At 40.6% G+C, this 25,703-nt stretch overlaps 1 protein-coding gene and 1 long non-coding RNA gene across 3 annotated transcripts in view; one reads left to right on the top strand and one right to left on the bottom strand.

Annotated features, from left to right (window-relative positions):
* The window catches only part of DCHS2 (dachsous cadherin-related 2), a 278,660-nt gene that overhangs the window by 87,378 nt on the left and 165,579 nt on the right, over positions 1–25,703 (top strand). The gene's annotated exons all lie outside the window — the stretch shown is intronic.
* Positions 5,096–9,982, bottom strand: LOC112390725 (uncharacterized). The gene is made up of 3 exons (XR_003001323.1): positions 9,852–9,982; positions 6,324–6,494; positions 5,096–5,707 (listed from the first exon to the last, which is right to left on the bottom strand). It is a non-coding gene; the product is annotated as an uncharacterized LOC112390725 (long non-coding RNA).

The following is a 25,703-nucleotide window of genomic DNA, read 5'->3' as shown; positions in this document are numbered from 1 at the left end:
GAAGACTCCACAACAAATGAAGACCTGAAAGCCTAGTGTGATGGAGCACAGGGGCCAAGGGGAGGAGAGTGTCACGGGTGAGGCTGGTGAGATGGTGGGGCCCAGGTCATGAGGGGTCTTCAGGATGTAAAGGTCTTTACGCTAAAACAATAGAAAATTACTGAAAAGCTTTAATAATGAACAGGTGTGATTTTTTTTTTTTTTTTGATCGCTCTGAATTTCGGGTGGAGAATGGATTGGGTAGGGACCAAGAATGGAAATGGAAGACCTTTGTAGATTATTGTATAGTCCAGCGTTTGGATGGATGTGGTCACAGTGGAGGAGAATAATGGATGTTTCAGGATATGTTTTGAATGTAGAGTCAACACTTACTGATGGAGTGGGACTGGGTAAAGAAAAGGCTGAATCAAGGATGACTCTTGGGTTTCTGACTTGTACATCTCCATCAGTTCAGTGTTGGACATGTTTAGTTTGAGGGAACTGTGGTCATGCACATGGAGATGCTGAAGAGTTGTATTTAAAGGACTAGGACTCAAATGAGTGTTCTGGGCAGATGATGAAACTGAAGCGTTGTTATCATGTGGGTGGTAGTTAAAGTCATGGGTGAAGATGAAATGGCTTCAGTAGAGCACATAGCATGAAAAGAGACTGAAGACCAAACCTCTAAGGAATGCCAGTACCGAAAGGTTGCATGGAAGAGGATGAGTCAGCTTAGCAGACTGAGAGGGGTATTTAGAGAAGTAAGAGGGAAACCAAAAGTATGGGCCAGTGAAATAAGAAGAGAATGTATCATGAAGTAAGGAGTAGGAGCTCTGTTGAATGATGCTCAGAGGTTATATATAATGATGATGGAAATGTTTATTGGCTTTAGCAAACAAGGAGGCTCTTTGTGACTTTATCAAGAGCATTTTCAATGGAGTGATGGGGCGGTAAACCAGATCGGAGCAGATTAAGGAGGGAGTGAGAAGTGAGGAAGTAGAAAGAGTGTGGAAACTCATTTGAACTGTTTAGCTGCAACAGGGTGGAGAGAGAAAGGGCTGGGGCTGGAAGGGAAAAACAGTGGGTTCAAGTCAGCATTTTAAAGGACTTAAGCATATTTAAACACTGATGAGAAGGGTCTAGTAAAAAGGGGAAATTTTTATAGGGAAAGAAGTGATGCTTTAATGATGTATTTTGATGCTTAATCAGATATTTCATATTCTGTAAATATTTACTGAGCTTTCACTTTGTGCCAGGCATTATACTGGAACTAGGGTTATAGCAAAGACAAGGAGTTTCTGCCCATTGGTTACTTCCCATGACGCCTCCTAGTGGCTAAAGTTCCTTAAGACCAGGTTCTTAGTCTTCACTCTGCTTTACCAGTATCTAGATAATGCCTGTCATACAAAAGATGTCAATAAATTTTGCTGAAATGTGTTATTAAACCCACTTTCAGTAGGTGTGATTTGGGGGTGATTGTTTCAATAGTGGTGGCATATGTATTATACTTCGTAGTAATTACCAGTGATAGGCAATGATAAGGATTAGGTTTAGTAAGTACCTACCACTCACTAATGCCAAAAGAATTTCCCTCCATAGCTACCAACCCCCTAGAATCTCCCACAAGCCACTCCTTTTTGTCCGTCCCCTCCCCTCTCCATCTAGTCTCCCCATTCCATTGAGTCTACCTGTACCTATGGTAGATGTCAAGTCCATCCTATTCACTCAGCCCCCATGGCCATTGTTTTAAACCTTCACTATTTCTCACCTGTGTTGATCTAACCCATCTGACTTACCCTCTTCCAAGTCACCATCCTACACTGTTCCCAGAGAGTGTTCTTAAGGCAAGTGGGTGTGACTCCCGGGTGAAAAGACTTCAGGATACACTTCAACCCTTTGTCATGTCCTCCTTGCCTGAATCTATCCAGCCTCACCCCTAGCTTCCCCTACACCCCACATTCACTCATAGCAAAATACCTGTCCACTTACACTGTCTTCTCTGGCTTTGTTTATTTGTTTTTGTTCTAGTTCTAAGACTTGGTTCAAGCATCACTGCACTTCCTCTCCTGGAAACCCCTCTACGTGTCCAGACTGAGTCGATTGCTTCCTTTCCTCTCTGCTCCTATAGCGCCGTGTCCATACTTCCAAATGCATCCTGCCCTCTTTAGTATAATTGTTGTTTCTCAATTTCCCACACAGTGTAGAATTTGCTTGAGTTCCTCATAAATTTTGACTGAACAGTTCAATATTCAAGTAGATGAAAAATCTACTTATAATCACCTAAGCCTAGAACCTTACTCTTTCCTATGTAAACAGAAAATAATTTGTGCACTGATTTAATATGCTCTGAATTACCCAGGAATACAACTACCATGTAAGTTGAGGGAAGGTGATACTTTGTTGTCTCTGTAACTGTACCGTTTTGCAAAATAAATCACTGATGCCAGCATTGCCTGCTAAATCACGTCACCAATTCAGGAGGCCTGTATCAGTCTGCATTTGTAGCTGGCCTGTGCACGCTGACTTTGTGTGGGTGTGTACACACATGAATATGCACTGATTTAGCCCTTATTTTAAAATGTCAAATATGAAGCATTCAGGTGCAACATTTATGCTGATTCTCTGTGTGTATATCTTTTTGTAGCCCTTATTTCAAATTATAAAATATATACAAAGGCATTTTTTTTTTTTTTTTTTTTTGCGGTACGCAGGCCTCTCACTGTTGTGGCCTCTCCCGTTGCGGAGCACAGGCTCTGGACGCGCAGGCTCAGCGGCCATGGCTCACGAGCCCAGCCGCTCCGCGGCATGTGGGATCTTCCCGGACTGGGGCACGAACCCGTGTCCCCTGCATCGGCAGGCGGACTCTCAACCACTGCGCCACCAGGGAAGCCCTACAAAGGCATATTGAATGGTGTCTTATTTCTCATAATTCCATACTTGCTCATTAGGTGGTGGGGGAGGGATAAATTAGGAATTTGGGAGTAAAATATACACACTACTATATATGAAATAGATAATCAACAAGGACCTACTGTATAGCACAGGGAACTCTACTCAATATCCTGTAATAGCCTATATGGAAAAAGAATCTGAAAAATTATATATATATATATATACACATATATATACATATATGTGTATAACTGAATTACTTTGCTGTACACCTGAAACCAACACAACATTGTAAATCAACTATACTTCAATAAAAATTTTGTGCACATATTTCCCTCATTATGTGTCCTTGTATAGTCATACCTGAATCATTATATATTGAAATGTGTGCTATTTTATTATAAATTACTTTCCTTTTACTTTTTCCTTTATATCACAGATAAGAGATTTATATTGATTTTACAAAAGATAGAAAGGATATATATTACAAAATGTTTACTATAATAGGAGGGCATGGATCTAAAAGGGGAAGAACATCGGTATTTAGTGTCCAAACACATAGGGTCTTATTTTGTTACATCGACTTTTCTAAAATAGACACATTAATAAAATACTTTTTAAACATCTGTGATATATTTTTTCTTGTTTTAGCTTCAGGGGTATGATAATCATTGTTTTGTAAATGGTGAAAGAGGGAAAGGGAGGATCAGTGAATGGATGAAAGGCACTCACCCACTCGGGGAGCCCTGGCAGGGGCTTCAGCTGATTGAAAAGTTGTGTCCTGTCCTTTGTCGGGCCCTGGTCTGGGCACTGAGGCATCTGGGTCATACATACACCAGGACCATCTGCTTGACTTTGGGCAAGTTCTTAGAGGTGTCTGAGCCTCATTTTCTACAAATCTAAAATAAAAGGGATAGATTTGATTATTTTGATGTTTTTCACATTTGTTCCAATAACTGTGTCCCAGGAAGAATACTATGAAACACAGATACATTTAAAACTATCCTGTTTACTAGGAAGAATTTTACTACCAGAAAATTTGAAAGTATAATATGAAGTTGACCATGAGAAAGGCAAACTCCCAAACCAAGAATGGTCAGGTGCTTTTCCTATTAACAGTTGTTCACTTTTTCTGCCAACCACTGGGATTTGCTGGCTGAAATGGTTAGGGTAAATATTGCAAAAGAAAAGATTAAAATTGAGAAAATTCTTTTTATTAACTTATTTTGTCTTCTGAAAGTTGGGAAACAGCATGTGGTTCTGTCTTGGTAGTGGGAGATAGAAAGAGAACTGAAAGTCTGATTATTAAGGTTGTTTTTACTATTCAGAGTTTTTTTTGGTGCAGGTCCTTCTAGTCTAGGACATTATTTTTCTTTAGGCCGTGGTAGAGTTGTTAGATATAGCGAATAAAAATACAGGACACCCAGTTAAATTTGAATTTCAGCTAAACAATAAATAATTTTTTAAAGTATAAGTATGTTCCAAATATTGTGTGGTGCAATGTGACTTCTAAAACGTTAATGTTAGCAGTCTGCTAATGTTTGAGGGTTTTTCTTGTCTGAGGTCCAAAAAATATCACAAAGTTCCAGCCTTGAAAGAAGCTCACAGGGGCCACAGTTGCTATGAGGGAGTTAAGTCCAGCAACCATTGATAAGAACAGAGTGCTTTGGCTTGACTGTAAATAGTTACCTAGGTTAGCTAAGAAAGTCTGGGAAGGGCTACTCATCTTGAACATCAAACTGTCAGAAATCTGCTTACAGTTACACCAGGGAGTCCACAGTGTAAATGGGAAGGAATGACTCTTGAGTCCCCACCCCGCTGACGAGCCACGCACTCCGGACTGTCATGAGGGTCTGAAGGTGGTGGCTTCCGACAGAGGCCGCCCAGGCAAGCGGGTAAATATGGTAATAAACCTGCCCCCGGGGGGCTGGACGGGCAGTGCAGAAGGGAAGGGCAGACAGAGTCCGGGTGGACAGGGAAGGAGTGTGTTGGTTTTGGCCCTGGAGTGTAAAAAACATCTGGGAAATAAAATGAATGAAGCTGACTGCAAATGTGAACCTTTGCCAAGATGTGTAAGAAGGTGCAGCGAGGAACTGGAGCAGATACTGCCTTCCCTCTTCTCGGCCTCCAGCTTTGAGATTTAAAAAACAACAGAGAAAGCACAGTGTTACACATGGGAACACTGGCGAGATTTATAAACGTTTATTAAGTTTGATTTTCCTCAGTTCCCCTGTGTGGTAAGTTGGTTGCTCCGGAAGTGGGTGGAGCTACCGTGTGATCTGAGAGCGTGAGAAGCGCAGAGCCTTCAATCGGCGTTTGTCGAGGTGTCAGAGACGTCGCCTCTAGAGCTGGGAACAAGGAGGAATTCGAGGATCAGATGGCAGGAACGGGGAGCAATAGTAAGAGGACTCAGTGTGAGGACAAAATCGGAAGGGGGACTATTTCCTCATGCGTGCGGAACAGCACCAGAGGCCTGAAGGAAAAGAGAAGATGCCGGGTGAACACAGCCTCCCTGGCCAGCCAGCTGCTCACGACCACGTGTGGAGCTGGGAGGGCAGCCCTGACCCTTTGGCTTCTTATCCCAGCGGGAAGTAGAAAACCTGGCAGTGGGCAGCGACACTGCCTCCTCCCAGTGGTCACAGTCCTCCGTGTTGGCAGTGTGGACCCCCCTTCCAGGCTCCAGGTCTCCGGATCCCTTCTCCTCCTGTGTCCTGTGGGTGCTCCCCAAACCCCACGGAGCTAGTCCTGTCTTAGTGAGCACCCCCTTCCTGCTTGTCCTTCTGCTTGCATCTCATTTCTGCAGCATCAGCCTTCCAACTTTTTTGATTAAATATACCTGTGAATAAAAATTGTCGAGTACTCGTCTCCAACATACGTTTATTTCCTTATAGACTATATATAAGAATTATGTATATATATATAATTATGTATATAAGTATATAATTATGTAAAAATATATGGAATTATAAACAAATCTATATAATACCAGAAATATATATATTATATACATATTTATAAATAAATTATAAAACATTTAAATTGAGAAATAACAATTTTACTTATAATTTATAAATAAATCCATAAAATATAAAATATATATAAGATAAAATGTTTAAATATCGAAATAAAAAATGGAAGAGGTCAAAAAATTATTAAAATAAATGTATGTTTTTTCCCCACAATTCCATCTGTCCTCTTGGCCAAATCTTGGAGCGCATCTGTGTGGTTGGGAGACCCCTGCTGGACAGGAGTGCACCTGAGCCTGAATCTGATCTGGTCTCATAGTCACAGCCTCCCTCACAGCCTCCCGCAGCTCCTGACTGGCTCCCCTTTCTGTAGTGCAGGGCCTGGAGCTCAGTGCCCAATATACAGGATCAGACTGACTTGAAAATCTTTAGCTAAAAGCACTGACTTTCTGGCTTTCCCTCAGTACAGGAGTAAGTGATAAATACCTGAGTAATCTCATGCTGCCTCTGCTTGCTTCTCTGAGCAAGGAGGGATTCTGGCACATGCCCGAATCAAGGGTAGATCTGGGAGGGGGAATGCTTCCAAGTGATAATGTGGTGACACCCCCAGAGGTCAGGAACCGTTGGGAAGTGGAAGAGGCTGGGTCTCTGAGAAACCTGAGGATATTGAAAATGAGGAAGAAGTTAGGAAGTTCTGTTACAAATGGGTCATGGGCTGCAATCAAACGTATATGCAGTGAAATCTATGCATAGATCAGAACAACTTATGAAATGTGTCATCAGTATTTAAGAGAAAAGATTAGAGATAAATCCTGCTGATAGAAAATACCCTCAAATTAATAGCAAATTCCTGAAAATACTGTTTATCTTTATGCTTAGTTTCCTCATCTACTAATCTGCAGATAATATGACTTCATTAGGACCTCACGGTTCTTACTAGGATAATTCAATGATAAGGCATTTAGTGAAAGAAAATAGCCATTTGTTAGGCAACTGAACAGCTGTTAAAGCTTGTTGGAGACAAAGCACAGGGGACAAGCATTTTGCCACACCCACATGAGCTCATGTGGGAACTGTGGACCCAACCTCACTCTATTGGCAGCTGTTGGGAAAGGGCTCCCACTGCAGAACTGCTGCCTTCCCAATGGTGTGACCACCGTGGCAGGTTCAGATCTTTCTAAACCACCCCCTTTTGTCCATGCACTCTTGCTTTTCCCCATCATCCATTGTATCTCATATAGGAAAGAGGTGAGTGGGGTCTCACTTCCCTTCACTTCTCTATCTTGAATACCTAAATTAATTTTTAGGCATTTATGTAAGAAAAGGCCTATCCCCCATCTTGGTAAGTATTAATGTCCTAGTACTTTCAAAGCACAGTTTTAGGCAGGAAATGGGGAGGTTGTGTTTGGATGGCAGTCCAATGACAGTTGATGATAAATTTTTGTTTTGAATAGGGAAACAAGTGTACAGTGATGTCAGAGATACTTCTTGAATTACTGCCTAATTTTTTGGCAGGTATCATATTTCCCTTGGCAAGAAAATGTTGTTTAGTGATGCCTTTTTGTCTTCATTCTGTATTACACTCTCCAGGATTTTTTTGCTTTGCTTCTGCTAATGTTAGAAGCTCAACTTCAGGAACATAATGTACAGGGTTTGTAGTGAGGTGGATGGACCTAGAGTCTGTCATATAGAGTGAAGTAAGTCAGAAAGAGAAAAAAAATACCGTATGCTAACACATATATATGGAATCTAAGAAAAAAAAAAAAGGTCATGAAGAACCTAGGGGCAAGATGGGAATAAAGACACAGACCTACTAGAGCATGGACTTGAGGATATGTGGAGGGGGAAGGGTAAGCTGTGACAAAGTGAGAGAGTGGCATGGACACATATACACTACGAAATGTAAAATAGGTAGCTTGTGGGAAGCAGCTGCATAGCACAGGGAGATCAGCTCAGTGTTTTGTGACCACCTAGAGTGGTGGGATAGGGAGGGTGGGAGGGAGGTAGACGCAAGAGGGAAGAGATACAGAAACATATGTATATGTATAACTGATTCACTTTGTTATAAAGCAGAAACTAACACACCATTGTAAAGCAATTATACTCCAATAAAGATGTTAAAACAAAATGTACAGGGTTAAGCATTTTGTATTTTTATTGGGTTTAAAGAAATGCTGTATTCAGGCTGAGTTAACACTTTGTTCTAAACTTTGAAAAAATGATTTAATAACTGACAGTGCTTTGGAATCATCTCTTAAACACGTAGCAATGTTACTCTGAATTGGAATATATATATATAGTTTATTGATTTATTAAAGCAGAGGTATTTATCAGGGTCTCAGCAAGAAACAGAGGTATACTTAAATTATAACTGAGAAAAGTTTAATAGAAGTTCTATTTATAAAGATATGGGCAGGAGATGAGTAAGGAAACCTCAGAAATTAATATAGTGCTTTGAGGCTGGAAACAGAGGCAAACCCTGAATTGGAGGACCCAGTTCCCTGAAGGATGGAGAGGACCAGGTGGAGAGGGCCACTGTACAGAGGCTCTGACCTTCAGTGCAGGCCTCAGCCAGCCCTTGGGTCTCTGTGGGGATGGAACTGAGGAAGTAAGTTGTCCACCTCATGGGCTCCCCACTGGCCTAACCCACTGGACGTCACGTGACGAGGGAGCTGGATGATGTAGTCCATACAAGTCAGCCTTCCAGGGAACAGAGCAGGGGGGAAAAACGTGGACAGTGTGGGTCTCGAGGAGCACAGAAGACATCCAGAGCCAGAGGGAAATGGAACATTATATACAATGGTTGGTGATCTCGGATGTCGTATTGATTCTGCCTCGAAGGCACTTACAGTTTATTTGAAGTGATCCAAAATAAGTTTATGAAAACATAACTAGCAACATAAAACTGGTTATCGGTAATCAAAGTCTAGTACACTATAACACTTATATTTGAGAACAGGAAGGGTTTGCTTCTGGAAGATGCAATTGGAAGATGAAACACTGTATGGAGTGAGGGTAATTGCATTTGAGCTTAAGGAATGAGTAGAGTGTTCATTGTTGGGAAAGAAGAAGTGAACATTCCAGGACTATAAAACGTCATGGGCCAAAGTGCAGAGATAGGACATGTTTTAGGAACAATTTGGCTAAAGTGATTGGATGATTCTACAATCCTTTTAGACTCATAGACTTGTACTTAAAATAAACCTACTTCCTTCCCAACTTCCACTCAGTATAGAAATCGCATTGGTAGGTACTAGCTTGCTGCCATTCTCCCTCCCTCTCTTCCTTTCCCTTCCCCCTTCCTCCTTACCTGTGTGCCTTTTGACAACATTTATTGAGCATCTACAGTTTATACACAGTTGTAATAAGGCCCTGTATTAAACAAGACCGTGTTCCTACTCAGGGAGCTCAGTTTCAATTTTATCATTCCACATGGTTCCAGTGATTCAACAGGATCCTAATAGTAATAGCTAACACATATTGAACATTTTTTATATACCAGACACTGTCCTTATTTCAGAGGACTTGGTTTGTCTTATGAAGAATGCATTAAAGATTTAGGAGAAGGGCTTATTGAAATGATCTTCCACATTTTGGCCCTACAAAGGTGTGTTAGACTGTTTTAAAAGAAGCATCCAGGGGCTTCCCTGGTGGCGCAGTGGTTGAGAGTCCGCCTGCCGATGCAGGGGACACGGGTTCATGCCCCGGTCTGGGAAGACCCCACATGCCGCAGAGCAGCTGGGCCCGTGAGCCATGGCCACTGAGCCTGCGCGTCCGGAGCCTGTGCTCCGCAACAGGAGAGGCCACAACAGTGAGAGGCCTGCCTACCACAAAAATAAATAAATAAATAAATAAATAAATAAAAGAAGCATCCATTTGCTGAAATATTAAATTGACTGACAACCTAGTGCATATCAAGTGTGCCTAAGATTTTACATTTAACTAGTGTAAGAGGAAGCTCTTTTCATTGACAGACCCATGCAGATTGAACTTGGGCCCCAAGTGAGTTCCTACCTCTCCGTGGCAGCATTGCCCCTGCTTCCCCCTTTCTGGGATTCCAGATCTCAATTCACAGGCAGCCAGGCAGGTGGAAACTTCATGCAACGACTCGAGGGCAGGGAGCTGCAAGAGGCAACAGGCCTGGGGAGGGGAGCACCCCCAGTCTCCGCTCCAGGGCAGGCTGAGGTCTAAGGAGGGTGGAGCATGGTTTCTTTCCAGCGGAGGGAAGGGAGCTGACTTCCTTCTCTGTACTCAGAGAGATGTTCCTTTAGAGGCTTGCTGCGGTTTCTCTTCACTTCCAATGTTGACAAGACAGAATTCATTTGGAAAAAGAGAGCTCCATGATTCATAATGAGCTATTTTGTGCTTTTAAAAACAACTCTTTAGAAACTGAATTTTCCTCATAACTCTTAAGTCTTCTCTTTTTAACCTTAGGCTCATTTAAAGAAGTGAAGTAGTGTACGAAAATGGTGATGGCCTATATTAGGAAAGGCCAGTATATTGCATTTTCCCTGCCCAACATATATGAATTATAGATCGTTCTCCTATGGAAGTTTATCCTCAAGAAACCTGGATAGAATTTTAGTGCTAGTCTTATTAAATTTGTTCATTAAGCATAGCTCGGGCACCATAGTAATATTTAAACTGGAGTAATCACTGGGTTGCAAATGAGATATTATTATTATTTTATTTATTTATTTATTTGTTAGAACAACTCAGCAAAATAAAATTCCAGTTTATTGTTGGACAACATTGTTTCACACATACATCAAACGGGCCAAAAAAACAAAAAAAAAAAAAAACCCCAAAAAACCCAAGCAACTTCATAGAAAAAAAAAGGAAAAAAAAAGAAACCTTTTATCTTTGGCCTTTTTAACCATCTCATACAAATCAACTACTTATGGTACATATAAGTATATACACAAAAAATGTTACGGGAATGCTAGGAATAAGATTGATTTTTTGTTGGTGTTTTTGCTTTTTTTACAAGTTTTTTTTTTCTCCTTTGAGATTATAATGAACGTGGTCACACCACAAGTAAAGTCAGAAGTAGGACAGAGAACGCTCCGAAGGCTGGTTTGGTCATCCGAGATCATTAAAAATGGCTGACCCCCTAACAATATGTACAAAAATATAAAATGTAAATAAAAAAATACAAATTTTCCTTTTTAAAGTACTTTAAGAAAAAAAGCAGGGCCTTGGAAGTTTTGGTTCTTTTTCCCTCCCCTGTTGCAAATTCGCGTTGTGGTTTTGGTTGGGTGGTGGAGAGCGCGTGTCATCTGCGGGTGGTGCTGCCCGCAGTGGGCGGGCGGAACTCTACTTGAAGGTGACCGTGTTTACATTCTGAGACAGGAAGTGGAGGGTGAGTAGGTCACGGTGGCCTTTTCCTTTTTTGCTGTCTAGTCATCCTCATCAGTCTTCCGCTTCTTGGTGTCAACATCGTCATCCTCATCATCTTCAGCTGCCCGCTTGCCTGTAGCTGCCTCAGTGTCATCATCTTCATCTCCATCCTCTTCCTCACCATCGCTGTCCTCTGCCTCCTCCCCCCTTCCTCCTCTTCTTCATCTACCTCAGTGTCGGCCTCCTGCTCTCCATTTGCCTCGTTAGCATTTCCATGAGCAGGTGCCTATCTCCCATTCTCTGCCTCCTCCACAACTTCCTTCTTCTAAGTCCTTGGTGGTGATTTCGGAGCTGGTGTCCACGGCCGCGTCTGACAATGATGGGGCACGCCGGTGATCCGACGCAGCGGATTCAAAAGAAAGCAGGAGTTCAACGACTCCGGCAATCAAGATGCCGGAGTCCGCGGCGGAGGCGGCTGCGGCGCGCGGGGAGCCGGACAAGGGAACAATGCAAAGATGGCTTTTCAGAGCAGCCAGTCCAAGTGAGATATTATTAATGTGGTTTTAAAGAATGTATTTCAGACATTAAAGGAGTGTTTTAAATCTGCATTTTTACTGCTAAAATCCTGCAATCTAGGTATTTGAGAAGTTACTCTTAAGGTTATATGAGTGTTAACTTTCTCATCTTTCAACTTGCTCGCCAAGATTAATTCCAGATCAAATCCATATGGAGTGAGAGATACTGTTGAGCAGACCCCAGAGGTCCTGCCTGTGACACGGGTGGTCTTAGGGAGAGAGTTGGACTGTACTGGAGGAGCAGCAGGCAGGGTCCAGAAACTAGCTTTTGGAAGGAGATGAGGGAGTGAGGGGGCCCGCAGGAAGGAGAAAATACAGGATGTGGTCATGGGGATGCTTGGAGACAGGCTTTTGCCTTGTACCAGCAACAGGAAGTGGTTCTTCTAGGGCCACTCCTGTGGAACTTGCAATTAGGCAGCCTTTGCAAGCACTGGTACAGCCAGCTTTCTTCCAGACCCCAGAGAAAGGAAGCATGTACAAAAGACCAAGGGAGAGAGACTCAGTTTGTGCAGAAGCTTTCACGGACGTAGACAGGGACTATCCGTGTCTGTGCTCTTAGCCTCCGACCAAAGCTAGCAGGACCTCTCTGCTGGAGTAGACAGTTTCTGCTTTAAAACAATGCATGTGGAAGGACAGAGCACTCCTGAGACTTTTTTTTTCTTCCAGTTTTATTGAGATATAATTGACGCACAGCACTGTATAAACTTGAGGTGTACAGCATCTTGATCTGATTTACATACATCATGAAGTGATTATCACAGTAAATTTAGTGAACATCCATCATCTCACATATGTATAAAATTAAAGAAGTAGAAAAATTTTTTTCTTGCAATGAGAACTCAGGATTTGTTCTCTTAACAACTTTTACATATAGCATTCAACAGTGGTAATTATACTTATTATGTTGTACATCCCTAGTACTGATGTATCTTATAACTGGAAGTTTGTACTTTTTGACTGCCTTCATCCAGTTCCCCTCCCCACTGGACTTTTTTTTAGCTGCTTAACAGGAAAGAGAGAAAGGTTTTCTGTGTGTATTCAGTTTGGAGTGTCTGCTTGCACTAGGTCCATGCTAGAGGCATTCGTAGTTCACTTACTGCATAACCTGTGCTTCTCCACACACCTGCGAGGCCTGAGTTTTTGCTCTTGGTGAAGCAGATTGGGGTTGACAGTAAAAAAAAAAAAAAAAAAAAAAAAGAAAAAGGAGGAAAACTCAGTAGCCTTCTTGAATCAGATTAACAGAGACCAGATATGAGATCCTTTTTGAACCAGAAATTAAGGTAGATGTGACTCACCCTCCTAAAGTCAGATCTGTAATAAGTGAGAAAGTTCCCATAGTGGAGAAGAAGGTAAAGAACTCTCGATTCCAAGCAAAAGCCCCTCAGGCCCAGAATTTGGGCATTTTAGTGTGTATCCTGTCCTCCCCTTATTGTCATAAAGGGGACTTCAGTGACCACTTGTTCTCTGGCTCATCCCAGACCCCAGTATGTGTTGGACAGTCTCAGAACTGCCTAGGACTGTGGAGTGGGCACCTCCACTCTTCTGGGAGAGTTTGGTGTCAAGCTGCATTCACGAGGGAAATGACTAGGTGGACCTGGCATCTTTCTTCTCTTGTGAGAGATGCAGACCCTAGAGGAGAGGAAGATTGGAATCTGATGCTGACTGTTCCTTTCCAAGGCAGCCACTGATCCCTCAGCTCCAGAGGGTGTTAGGAGAAACTTCGGCATGTGCAGTCATGTGCAGTTGGGAAACTGGTGATGGTGCCCAAACACAAGAGCAAAAGGAAAAAAGAAGGTGAGATCTCTCCGGAAAGTCAGAAGAGATTCACTGGGGCTTCCCTGGTGGCGCAGTGGTTGAGAATCTGCCTGCCAATGCAGGGGACATGGGTTCGAGCCCTGGTCTGGGAAGATCTCACATGCCGTGGAGCAACCAAGCCCGTGAGCCACAACTACGGAGCCTGCGCGTCTGGAGCCTGTGCTCCACAACAAGAGAGGCTGTGATAGTGAGAGGCCCACGCACCGCGATGAAGAGTGGCCCCAGCTTGCCGCCACTAGAGAAAGCCCTCATACAGAAACGAGGACCCAACACAGCCAAAAATATATAAATAAATAAATAATTATTAAAGAAAACATTTCTACTGAATATCTTTAAAAAAAAAAGAATAAAAAAAAAAAGAAGAGATTCACTGGCCACAAGTAAGTGTAACACAGAACCCCTCAGAGAGAAGACAATGTAGCAGACTTGTCAGGACTCCAAAAAGTCTTCTTGGAGCAAGATGTAATGAGATGAAGGCATTTAGTTATTAACATTCCTGGGCCGGGCTGGTTCTCACAAGAAAAACACTGAGGGCTATCATTTGCACTTCCGACCACAACAGAGAAATCCTCCCACCATAAACAGCTACGGAGCAGACAGAATAGATGAGGCAGCTGTTTGCAGGTGTTAGACAACAGGCAGAGCAGAGAAGCACAGGACAGGAGCCCTTGTTTGCCCCGGCTCTTGGGTTCAGGGATCTTTCCTGACTGTGGAGAAGTGAGGGGGAACCTGAGAAAGCAGTGGTCTTGCTGAGTTGAGAGGCAGTAATTGCGGTTTGGTGCTGCTGAACTTTGTGGATAGAGGGGCTGGAGAAGAGGAAGTTGCTCAGAGGGATTCCCAAAATCTGTGTGGGTGTTTATCTGAGGTCTGTGGCCCAGGCCTGGGCTGTGCACATACACCTCCTGTGAGGTGTAACTGGGGAGAGGAAAGCCCATGACGAGAAACCTGAGTTTGCCCAGTGCCAGGAGATGCTGGAGGGAGTTCCACCGCAGAGGTGGGGAAACCCCACTGAGCAACGTGGGCATTCACTTGAGATCACAGAGAGTCCACATCCTAGGAATAAGAACTGTTCCCTCAAGAAAGGGCCGTACCCTAAGAACAAATGCCAACTCTTTAAAGGAAGACAGCATAATGCAAGCTCTTTACAACGTGTCATATACAATTCCCAGTGTACAATATAATAAAACTTGCCAAACACCTGAAGGGCCAGAAAATATGACCCAGAAAAATGGACCCAAGATGACCCAGAGGTTAGATTTAGCAGATAAAGACTAAAGAATCTATTATAAATATGTTTAAGGACTTAAAGGAAGGGTTGGTCTTAATGATGGAACATGTGAGAATGTCAGCAAAAAAAAAAAAAAAAAAAAAATAGAAGCTATAAACATGATCTACATGGAAACTCTAGAAGTGAAAAACAGTATCTGAAACAATATCTTAAATAAAAAGTTCATTCTGATGAATAGAAAGAAAAAATATTTTAAAAAAATGAACAGAGCCTAGCAACCTCTGGGACAAAATAATCTATCATACACATAATTGGAGTTCCTGAGGGAGAAGGGAGTGAATGGGGCAACACAAAAATATATATATTTGAAGACATAGGGTTAAAAAATCCCCAGTTTTGGAGACAAACATCATTGTGCATATCTAAGAATATCAGCAAATCCCAAGCAGGGTAAATAAGAAGAGATACACACTTAGATATATCATTATCAAACTGCCAGAAACTAAAAGTAAGTAGAAAGTCATGAAAGTGGCCAGAGGAGCGGGGGTGGGGTGGGGGGAACGACAGGTAAACTCTACAGATAGTAAGCATAAGAAAGCTGGCGTGGCTTTGTCTTTTCAGATGAAGTAAACAAAAACTGTCACAGATCAAGGAGGACATTTCATGATGATAAAAGGACAGTTAAGCATAAAGACATAATCATCATAAATGTGCATGTATCTAGTAACAGAGTTTCAAAATACCTGAGGCAAAATCTGACAGAACTAAAGGAAGAAATAGTAAAATAGGTAAGTCAGAGATTTTAACAGCCCTTCTTAGTAATTGATGGAACAAGCAAAAAAAAAAAAAAAAAAAAAGAAAAGAGCACATAGATTTAAACAACTCTCCTCCACTGGACATAGCTAGCATTTATAGACCCTTTATCTAGCAACTGCAGAACATACATTGTTTTCAAGTCCACTTGGAGTGTTTAACATCATAGATTGAACACTGGGTCATAAATAAATCTCAACACAATTAGAAGATTGAAAGCACAGAGACTATATGTTCTCTGACCACAATGAAATTAAATTAGAAATCAGGGACTTCCCTGGTGGTCCAGTGGTAAAGAACCTGCCTTACGATGCAGGGGACGTGGGTTTGATCCCTGGTCAGGGAACTAAGATCCCACATGCCTCTAGGCAACTAAGCCTGTGCGACAAAACTACTGAACCTGCGCACCTCAACTAGAGAGCCCGCGTGCCTCAAACTACAGAGCCCATGCACTCTGGAGCCTACGCACCACAACTAGAGAAGAGAAAACCCACATGCCACAACTAGAGAGAAGCCCGTGCGCTGCAACAAAAGATCCCGCATGCCTCAACGAAGATCCTGTGTGCTGCAGCTAAGACCCAACACAGCCAAAAATAAATTAAATAAATAAATAACAAACAAAGAAATCTTAAAAAAAGAGAAATCAATAACAAAAGCATTTCTAGGAAAATAAAACCCAAATATTTGAAATTAAGTAACACTCTTCTAAATAATCCATAAATCAATGAAGAAATTGAAAAAAAATAGAAAATATTTTGAACTGAATGATGATAAAAATACAACATTAAGGGCTTCCCTGGTGGTGCAGTGGTTGAGAGTCCACCTGCCGATGCAGGGGACACGGGTTCGTGCCCCGGTCGGGGAAGATCCCACATGACGTGGAGCGGCTGGGCCTGTGAGCCATGGCTGCTGAGCCTGTGCGTCCGGAGCCTGTGCTCTGCAACGGGAGACGGCCACAACAGTGAGAGGCCCGCGTACAGCAAAAAGAAAAATTAAAAAAAAAAATACAACATTAATATTTGTGGGTTGCAGTTAAAGCAGTTATTAGAGGGAAATGTTTCCATAACTATTAAAGAAGAAAGGTATAAGATAGAGCAAAGTGGTACAGAGAAGAAGGGAGTTACAATATAAAGAGAAAAGCAGAATTTCATAAAGTGGAACATAAATATTAGAGAAAATTACCAAATGAAAAATTGAAAAGATTAATAAAAATTATGCCCTAGCAAGAGTAATCAAGCAAAAATGAATTATCATAATAGGAATGAAAATAAGGATATTATTGCAGATCCTACAAATGTTAAAAAGATACTATGCAAAACTTCATGTCCATAAATTCAATAACCTCTATGAAATGGACAAATAACCAACTTTACAAAACTATCACAAAAAGAATGAACAACCTCCGTAGCTCTATATCTAATTAAGAAATAGAATTTATAATAACTATCCACCCCTTTTCCTCAAAATAAAAATCTCCAGGCTCAGATGGTATTATGGGTGAATTCTATCAGACATCTGAGAAAGAATTAATACCAATCTCACATAAACCCAAAAAACAGAGGGTGAGGGAATGTTTTCCAACTCATGTTGTGAGCCCACGATAATTCTGATATTAAAACCTGATCAAGACATTATCAATAAATGAAATTACAACCAGTATCTTCCATAAACATAGACACAAAAATCTTCAACAATATATTAGAGAAATCCAATGATGTATGAAAAGGATAACAAAGCCAAGTGGAGCTTATCCCAGGAATACAAGGTTGTTCAACATTTGAAAATCTATGCAATTAGCCATATTAACAGAAAAAAATGAAAAATTTATTATCTCAGTAAACACAAGAAAACATGTTTGACAAAATTCAGCACTTATTCAAGGTTAAAAAAAACTGCTGTCAACAAACTGGAAATGGGACTTGATAAAGGGCATAATGAGAAAGTTACAGCTAACTTCATACGTAATGATGAGAGACAATGATTTCCCCCTAAGATCACAAAAGAGGCAAGAATGCTTATTCTCACCACTTCTATTTGATACTGTGCTATGAAGGTCCTTACCAGAATAAAAAGGCAAGAAAAATAAATTAAAAAAGATTGGACAGGATGAGGTAAAAAGTCTTATTCATAGATGTTTATGTAGAAGACCCTAAGAAATCTATAAAAGTTTACTAGTAAGTGATTTTAGCAAAATCTTAGGATATAAGGTAAATATACAAAAAGCAATTATTTTTCTACATATTTGCAATAAAGAGTAGTAAATGAAATTTTAAAAAATATAATTTTTAAATCATATCAAAAAGAAGATACTTAGGAATAAATTTAATAAAAGATGTGTAGGACCTGTACAGTGAAAACTACAAAACTTTGCTGAGAGAAAATAAAGACGATATAAATAAATAGAAAGACATATAATGTTCATAGACTGGTATACTTAATACTTTTAAGATAAAACTTCTTCTCGAATTGATCTATAGCTTTATCCTAGTCCCAATCAACATTCCAACAGACTTATTTGATAATAGTTGCAAGTTGATTCTAAAATCTGTATTGTAATACAAAGGATCTGGAATAGCCAAACATTTTTCAAAAAAAAGTTGAGAGACTTACCCTAACTTATTCAAGACTTTGTATAAAGCTGTGGTAATCAAGAGAGTGTTGTACTGGTATAAAGACAGGCAAATTGGTGGAACAGAATTGGAGGCCAGGGCTTCCCTGGTGGCGCAGTGGTTGAGAGTCCGCCTGCCGATACAGGGGACGCGGGTTCGTGCCCCGGTCCAGGAGGGTCCCACATGCCGTGGAGCGGCTGGGTCCGTGAGCCATGGCCACTGAGCCTGCGCGTCCGGAGCCTGTGCTCCGCAACGGGAGACGCTGCAACAGTGAGAAGCCCGCGTTAAAAAAAAGAATTGGAGTCCAAGAAGAGATCTTCATTGTTGATTTTTGACAAAGATACCAGGGCAATTCAATGGTGAAAAGAAAGTATTTCCAATAAATAATTGTGAAGTGATTGGATGTCTGTATAGACAAAAAGTTGACCATATTCTCATACCATACACAAAACTAATTTGAAGTTGCTCGTAGACTAAAATGTAAAAGCTAAAACTTTCAAACTTCTAGAAGAAAACACAGGATAATGTCTTTGCACTCATGAGGTAGGAAGAGATGTCTCAGAACAAGAAAAGCCCAAACCATAAAGAAAGAAAAAAAAAAAAACTGGTAAAATTGAACTTCATAAAAATTAAAAAGTTATGCTCATCAAAAGACACCATTAAGAAAATGAAAAAGTAAGCTACATATTGGGAAAATATATTTGCCAAATTGCTATAATCAATAATAAAATATCAAAATCAATAAAATGGGCAAAATACCTGAACAGACATTTCACAAAAAAAGATGTATTTATGTTCAATAAATCCATGGAAAAATATTCAACGTCATTGATCCTCAAGGAAATGAAGTTTTCACAACCACTAGAATGGATAAAATTAAAAAGACTTCATCAGTGTTGACAAGGATGTGAGGCAGCTGGAAGTCTCACGTGTTGCTGGGAAAATACTTTGGGAGAAAGTGTTTGGTAGTTTCTTAATGAAGTTAAATATACACTTATCCATGACCCCGCAATTCCATGCCTAGATTTTTACCCAAGAAAAGTGGTTAAAAAGCCACATACAAGAATGTTCATAGCAGCTTCTTTCACAGTAGCCCCAAACTGGAAACAACACACATGTTTATGGGAATGAATTGTGCTATGTGGATTTAATATAACACTACCCAGCAGTATAAAAGAATGATCTGTTGAAACATGAAACATGAATTTCAAAGCCCTATGTTTGAGTCAAAGAGACTAGACACAAAATAGCACATATATTATTGATATTTTATTTATGTGAAGTCAATGAGCTAATAAAATTAGTCTGTGGCAATAGAAATTAGAATGGTTGTTGTTTATGGGGTGGAGAGTAACTGGGTGAAGGAATGAGGAAACTTTCTGGGGTGACAAATATTCTGTATTTTGAATCACGTGTTGGTTATGCAGATACACTCATGTGTGTATATATATATATATATATATATATATATATATATACCATGAAATACTATGTATACTAATATATATGCAGTATGTACATATATATTAGTCAAAACTCATCTAACTATACCTTAAGATTGACACATATCTGAATATAACTTTTACTATAATTTTTAAAAATGAAGGAAAAAAGCTTAAGGTAAGGGCATGGACGCCATTTCATTTCCTGGAGATGGATGTAGTCGGCAGCTCACAAGTTGGGAGCAAGCTGGGGTCTGGGCAGAGAATGACGGTGGCTGCAGGTAGAGGAAGAGGCGAATGAGAGCACAACAGAGCTGGGAGAGAGGGAGGGATATCGTAGCTATCCTGAGTATAAAACTTGGGGGAAGGCAAAGCTGTCCAAGAAGGATGTTTAGGGAATTCTGTCTGTTGGAAGCAGTGTGAAGACTCTGGTCATCCCTTTAAGAAGACCTGAAGAGCTCTGTTATTCTTCTTGGCTTTCAGAATAGATTGGTGTTCTTTTGAAAGTGTGACCATACTGAAACTAAGGGTTTCAGGTGGCATGCCCAAGCGATTTCAACTCTCTTGTTTAACTACCATACAACACAACACCCCCATGGCATGGGGGTGGGTACTGAGGAGTGTAGTGTAAATCTCTGATTTCCTGGGTAAAAAGGGCCTTTGAAGGAGGTTCTGCAGTCAGCCTTCTGTCATCAAATGGTAAGGGATAGTCCTGAGAGCCTAGTCACTTTAAAGGGAAATTTTATCTCTGCTTTATAAATGAAAATCCTGGTGATTTCTTCTTGGTTGCTTGTACAGGCTGAAGCACCCTGTGCTGTGGATTTATAGTCTCTTGCAGCTTGTTCACAGCAGTTTGGAATTCCCTCTCTATTCCTTTGTTTCCAGGGGGACCCCTAGGTTCCCCTGAATGTTGTGAAACAGCTCAGAGCTTTGAAAACCTCAGGAGAACATTCTGGGCACAGCTGGAATTTAGTCTGTTTACTGCTCAGCCACTAAAGACCTATATTAGTTATGGATTCAACTTTGGTATATGAATCCCTTTGCCACCAACTCCCTCTGCTGGCCTTGAATTTGCATCTTACACTCAACCCGTTTCCCCATCTAGTATGATTTTTTTATTTTCTTGGAAAATAAAGAACTCCAAATGAAAACAAAATGTTCATTTATGAGTAGGCACTCCACAAGACAGTAATTATTGTCCCCAGTTCTCGTTTTCTGCCCGCCTTCCTGTCCTTATCCATCACAACTCCGTGACTCAGTAGTTCTCAACCCCACTCCCCAATACGTCATTGTACAGCCATGAGACACGTCTCAAATGATGGGCTTTCCCCCCTAAATGCAGAGAGCTTAAAAAATATATTTCCATAAAGTATTTCTAACTATTAACAGATTTGTTTACTAGTTTTTCATGTTTCTTGGCAGATTTTAATGTTAAAATCTTGCATGCCATCTGCTTTGAGGGAAGGATTAAGAGCAAGGGGAAGGGTGGGAAGGTAGAAGCTGAATTATTCTTAACAGCTCTGGGAATGATACCATATTTTAAAATCAATCCAGAATGGAAAATGGAAATTGCTTTCAGGCATGACGATCCAGCATTTACAGCTCAGTTTCTGTTTCCAGTTCTCCCAGAACACAGATATCATGAAATCTTTCATGAAACTCCAGATCTCCTCTTAAGATGATGTTTTGGAGGCATGGAAAAAAAGCCACAAACACTGAGGGTTTTTGCTGATAAAGGGTAAAATAAGTCTGTTTCCTATTCCCCCTCAACTAGTGAGAGAAGAAGGTCGGAGTGGGAGTGAGGTCCTAAGAATTTGATGAGGTTAAAAGAAAAAGTCTTTCTAAAGCCTCTGTCGATGTGCTGCTCTGAGGTGTGCACACCTATAATGAAAGAGTCTGTTAAGTAGGATACCTTAGTGAGTTGAGTTTTTGAGGATGCAAAGCTAGGTTTAGGCCTTAGCTTTGAGTAGGAATGGAGAATTGAATGTCTTCATCTAGTAACTTTACAGGCATACGTTTATTGCTTTTTGCAGATATTACATTTTTTATGAATTAAAGGTTTGTGGCAGCCCTGTGTCAAGCAAGTCTATCAATGCCTTTTTTCACAGCATTTGCTTATTTTGTGTCTCCGTGTCACATTTTGGTAATTCTCACAATATTTCAGACCTTTTCATTATTATTATATTTCATTACAGTGATCCGTTATCCACTGATAATCTTTGTTGTTATTATTGCAAAAAGATTATGACTTAGTGAAGGCTCAGATGATGGTTAGCATTTTTCAGCAATAAAGTATTTTTAAATTAAGGTATGTACATTTTATATGCCTAATGCTGTTGCACACTTAAAGACTATAGTATATTGTAAACGTAACTTTTATATGCACTGGGAAACCAAAAAATTTGTGTGACTCACTTTATTGTGATATTCAGTTTATTGCCATGATCTGGAATTGAACCCCAGTATCTCCGAGGTTCTGAAACGTGCCTGTATATGACTTTAGTGATTGGGGCTGGCAGTCAGTTTGAGGAGAAGGGTCCTACTTGGGAGCTTACTGGAATGAGAATGACTAAGAGTGACATTATCCTGGGGATAGCCTGATAAGGATAGACATCGAGTAACATTTATTTTCCACAGAAATAGACTCACAGGCATAGAAAACAAACTTATGGTTACCAAATGGGATAGCGAGGTGGGGCGGGGGAAGGGCAAAGAGATAAATTAGGAGTTTGAGATTAACATATACACACTACTATATATAAAATAGATAAACAACAAGGACCTACTGTATAGCACAGGGAACTATATTCAATATCTTTTAATAACCTATAATAGAAAAGAATCTGAAAAAGAATATATATATATGTATAACTGAATCACTTTGCTGTACACTTGAAACTAACACAACATTGTAAATTAACTAAACCTGAATAAAAAATAATAACATTTATTTTCCAAAAATTATTCAAGAACTTTGGAAGTTATCCTATATCATAGGCACATTATCTGAGACATGCCTCATTGCTGAGCCCTGCAATGATGTATTGTGGCGTAGTTGTTGAGAACTACCTCAGTGTGACATTGGAAGGGCTGGAGTTGTGATGGGTAAGAACAGGAAGGTGGGCAGGAAAATGAGAACTGGGAATAATAATTTTGTTTTAGTGCTTATTATGTGTCAGGCATTGGGCACTTTCTGTACATTATTTCATTGAATCTTCACCCTGGGAAGTGGCTGTTATTCGCACTTAACACAATCAGTAAATGATGAATCCAGGATTCAAAATCCTATTTAGTGACCCTATTCTTATAGGGCATAGAGAAAATGTACCATATGTAATTCCTTATTTAAATGAAATTAAAATCAAATCAATAAATATCCATTGATCACAGTATAAGTCTTTGTAAGGACATAGATTTTGAATTATTCAGCCTTAAAACGGGAGATCCTGCCATTCATGACAACATGGATAAACCTGGAAGACGTTATTCGAAGTGAAATTAGCCAAACATGGAAAGAAAAATACTGCATGACCTCACTTGCATGTAGAAGCTAAAAAAGTTGAATACAAAATGTAAAACAGTGGGTTATCAGGGGCGGGGAGGTAAGGGAAATGGGGAGATGTTGGTCAAAGGGTAGAAAGTTTCAGTTATGTGGGATGAATAAGTTCTAGAGATCTAATGTACAACGTGATGTCCATAGTTCATAATACTGAATTGTATAGTGAACATTTTCTAAGAGAGTAGATATTTGGTGCTCTCACCACACACACACACACACACGTAACAAATAAGGAGACGGGTGTGTTAATTACTTAACTATGTTAATCATTTCACTAGATGTATGTATATCAAAACATCATGTTGCACACCTTAAATAGATACAATTTTAATTCAAAAAATTAAATTTTAAAAAAGGATAGAAGGTAAACATATATCAGATGGGACTTCTCTTCCCAAAGCAAAAACAAAACCCAAAGCATCTTTACTTCTACACCCATCCTCACCTCCTTTTCGGGCTTGGTCCTTGGTCTACTCAGCAACACTTTTTTAAAAAATACCTTCAGTCTCTCCTCTTGCATCCCTTCTACATAGTTCTACTTTATCCAGCTGAAAGATGAGCAGATATTCTGAGATAATGTGCCAGGTTTTCATTCTTCATTTTCTAGTGAATGAGAGAAGGGAAAACGCCTCCCAGCCTGCCCCCCCCCCCCATCTCCTCATTTTAAGATGCTGTTGCTGTGAAAGCAGGACTACAGAATTCATCGGCAGAGGTGAAATCCAAGTCTCAGTAAATGCAGTTTTTAAAAGGAAACCTCTTGTAAGAAGGAAACGCGTTGTCTGTCCTTGAGAGTGTTAATTGTGAAGTGGGTAAAACTTGGACTTTATGGCCCAGTCGGGCTTAAAGAGCAGGGGAATGCCTGACTGCCAAGAAGGGACAGTTGTCTAGAAAAGCAGAGGACACAGCATCATGGGATTAAAGGGTGTCACAGTTTTGTGAAAAAGCAAGTTATATTTGGTAAGGAGCCTAAGAAGTGTAAGTGAACTTCTTATATGATATGTGATGCAATATTTTATTTAAGTAGAGCTTATGTCCTAAGTTGGGCCATTTTCAGGAGAACAAATTAGCTTTCTTCTTGAATGTAGACTAGGTTTCCTAGACTTAGACAGCCCTGATTTCAAATTTCTGGCTTAATTTATGAAAGAGGTTGAGAACAGAAATAGAGAAGATAGACAGTTATTAAGTCCTAACTCAAATTATATGTGTGGTGAAATAGTATTTGACAAATACGTAAGATACTTTTGCCTAATAAATGTTCAGTCAGATAACTGTTTATGTCCCCTCCCTATTCCAACTTCTAGGGACTCTCCAATGTCATTAGAATAAAGGACACATTTGACTGCATGTCCTGCTTCATAGTACAATGTCCTTGTCTACTCTTGGCTTATACAACCTGCCTCTGAGCCTCCTCCATCCACGACGGCCTGGGTTAGACAGTCGTGTCTCTTATTTTTTTGCTCAGACTGTTAATTTCACCAAAGACACCTTCCTCTTTTCTTAGGCTCCCCAGTTCCTTCCAATTCCTTGAGATCCTGTTTAAAGAAGTGATGGCAGGAAGGTTTAAGAAATACAAATAAATCAAATAAGGAATGGTCAGTATTATAAGAATGAAATTCTATGTGAATTCAGGGGAAGGAAAGATTACTTCAGCTAAGTACATCAGGGAAGAGGTAGCAAGTCGTTGAAATTGTCGGAAGACAGAAAAGCAGGGAGAGACACACATTTGCACACATGTGCACACACTCAGGCATCAGCCGGGGACGGGATATGGGCCAGGCAGTCATGGTCTTCTCAGATCTGGACTCAGAATGCCAATTATTAACCCCCAGCCCAGACTGGCTTCAGCTGTCACCTCTAGACTGCCCTGTGTGACTGTGACTGTGCCTCTGTGTGCAACTGCAGGGGAGCTACATGGAGCGGCCATGCTGCCCGGGGACAGGTGTGGACAGCAATTCTTGGTGGGTGTAGCAATTGCATTTGGGCCTTTGCATTCAAATAAATGAACGAATTCTGAGTAGGGTTTGATCATACTGAAGTGAAGGGAGGGAAGGAATTCCAAGCAGAGAGAACACCGTGAAACACCATGTGTGAAATGGGGGACTGTATTTTGACAGGAACACAGACACTAAGAGTGAAACAAGAGAAAATAATTTGTAAAAGCAGGTTAGGGACACTGGAAACTTTGAATGCAACTGTTGGCATTGGGAACTCATTCCCTTCCTGAGTTCAGAGCCAATTAAGAGATCTCAGGAGTCAGTAGTGATGGGATCATAATCTCATCACTATTACCCATCACTATTACCTTTAAAGCTGATTAGAGAGTGTTCTTTTAGACCAGTGGCCAGCTGGGTTTGTTAATTAGAATTACCAAACAGGAATGGGAATCACTGGGTAACTCAAGGCCTCTTGAAGGAGAAGGCCTCTTACTATGTGGCAGACAGCAGGGACTATTCAATTGGTTATTTCCTCTCTCCCTCCCTCCCTC

Source organism: Neophocaena asiaeorientalis, unplaced genomic scaffold (genome assembly GCF_003031525.2).
Source record: "Neophocaena asiaeorientalis asiaeorientalis breed wild unplaced genomic scaffold, Neophocaena_asiaeorientalis_V1.1 scaffold938, whole genome shotgun sequence".
Taxonomy (NCBI): Eukaryota; Metazoa; Chordata; class Mammalia; order Artiodactyla; family Phocoenidae; genus Neophocaena; species Neophocaena asiaeorientalis.
Note: the sequence above shows the minus strand (reverse complement) of the source record. Positions and strands in the feature narration are given on the sequence as shown.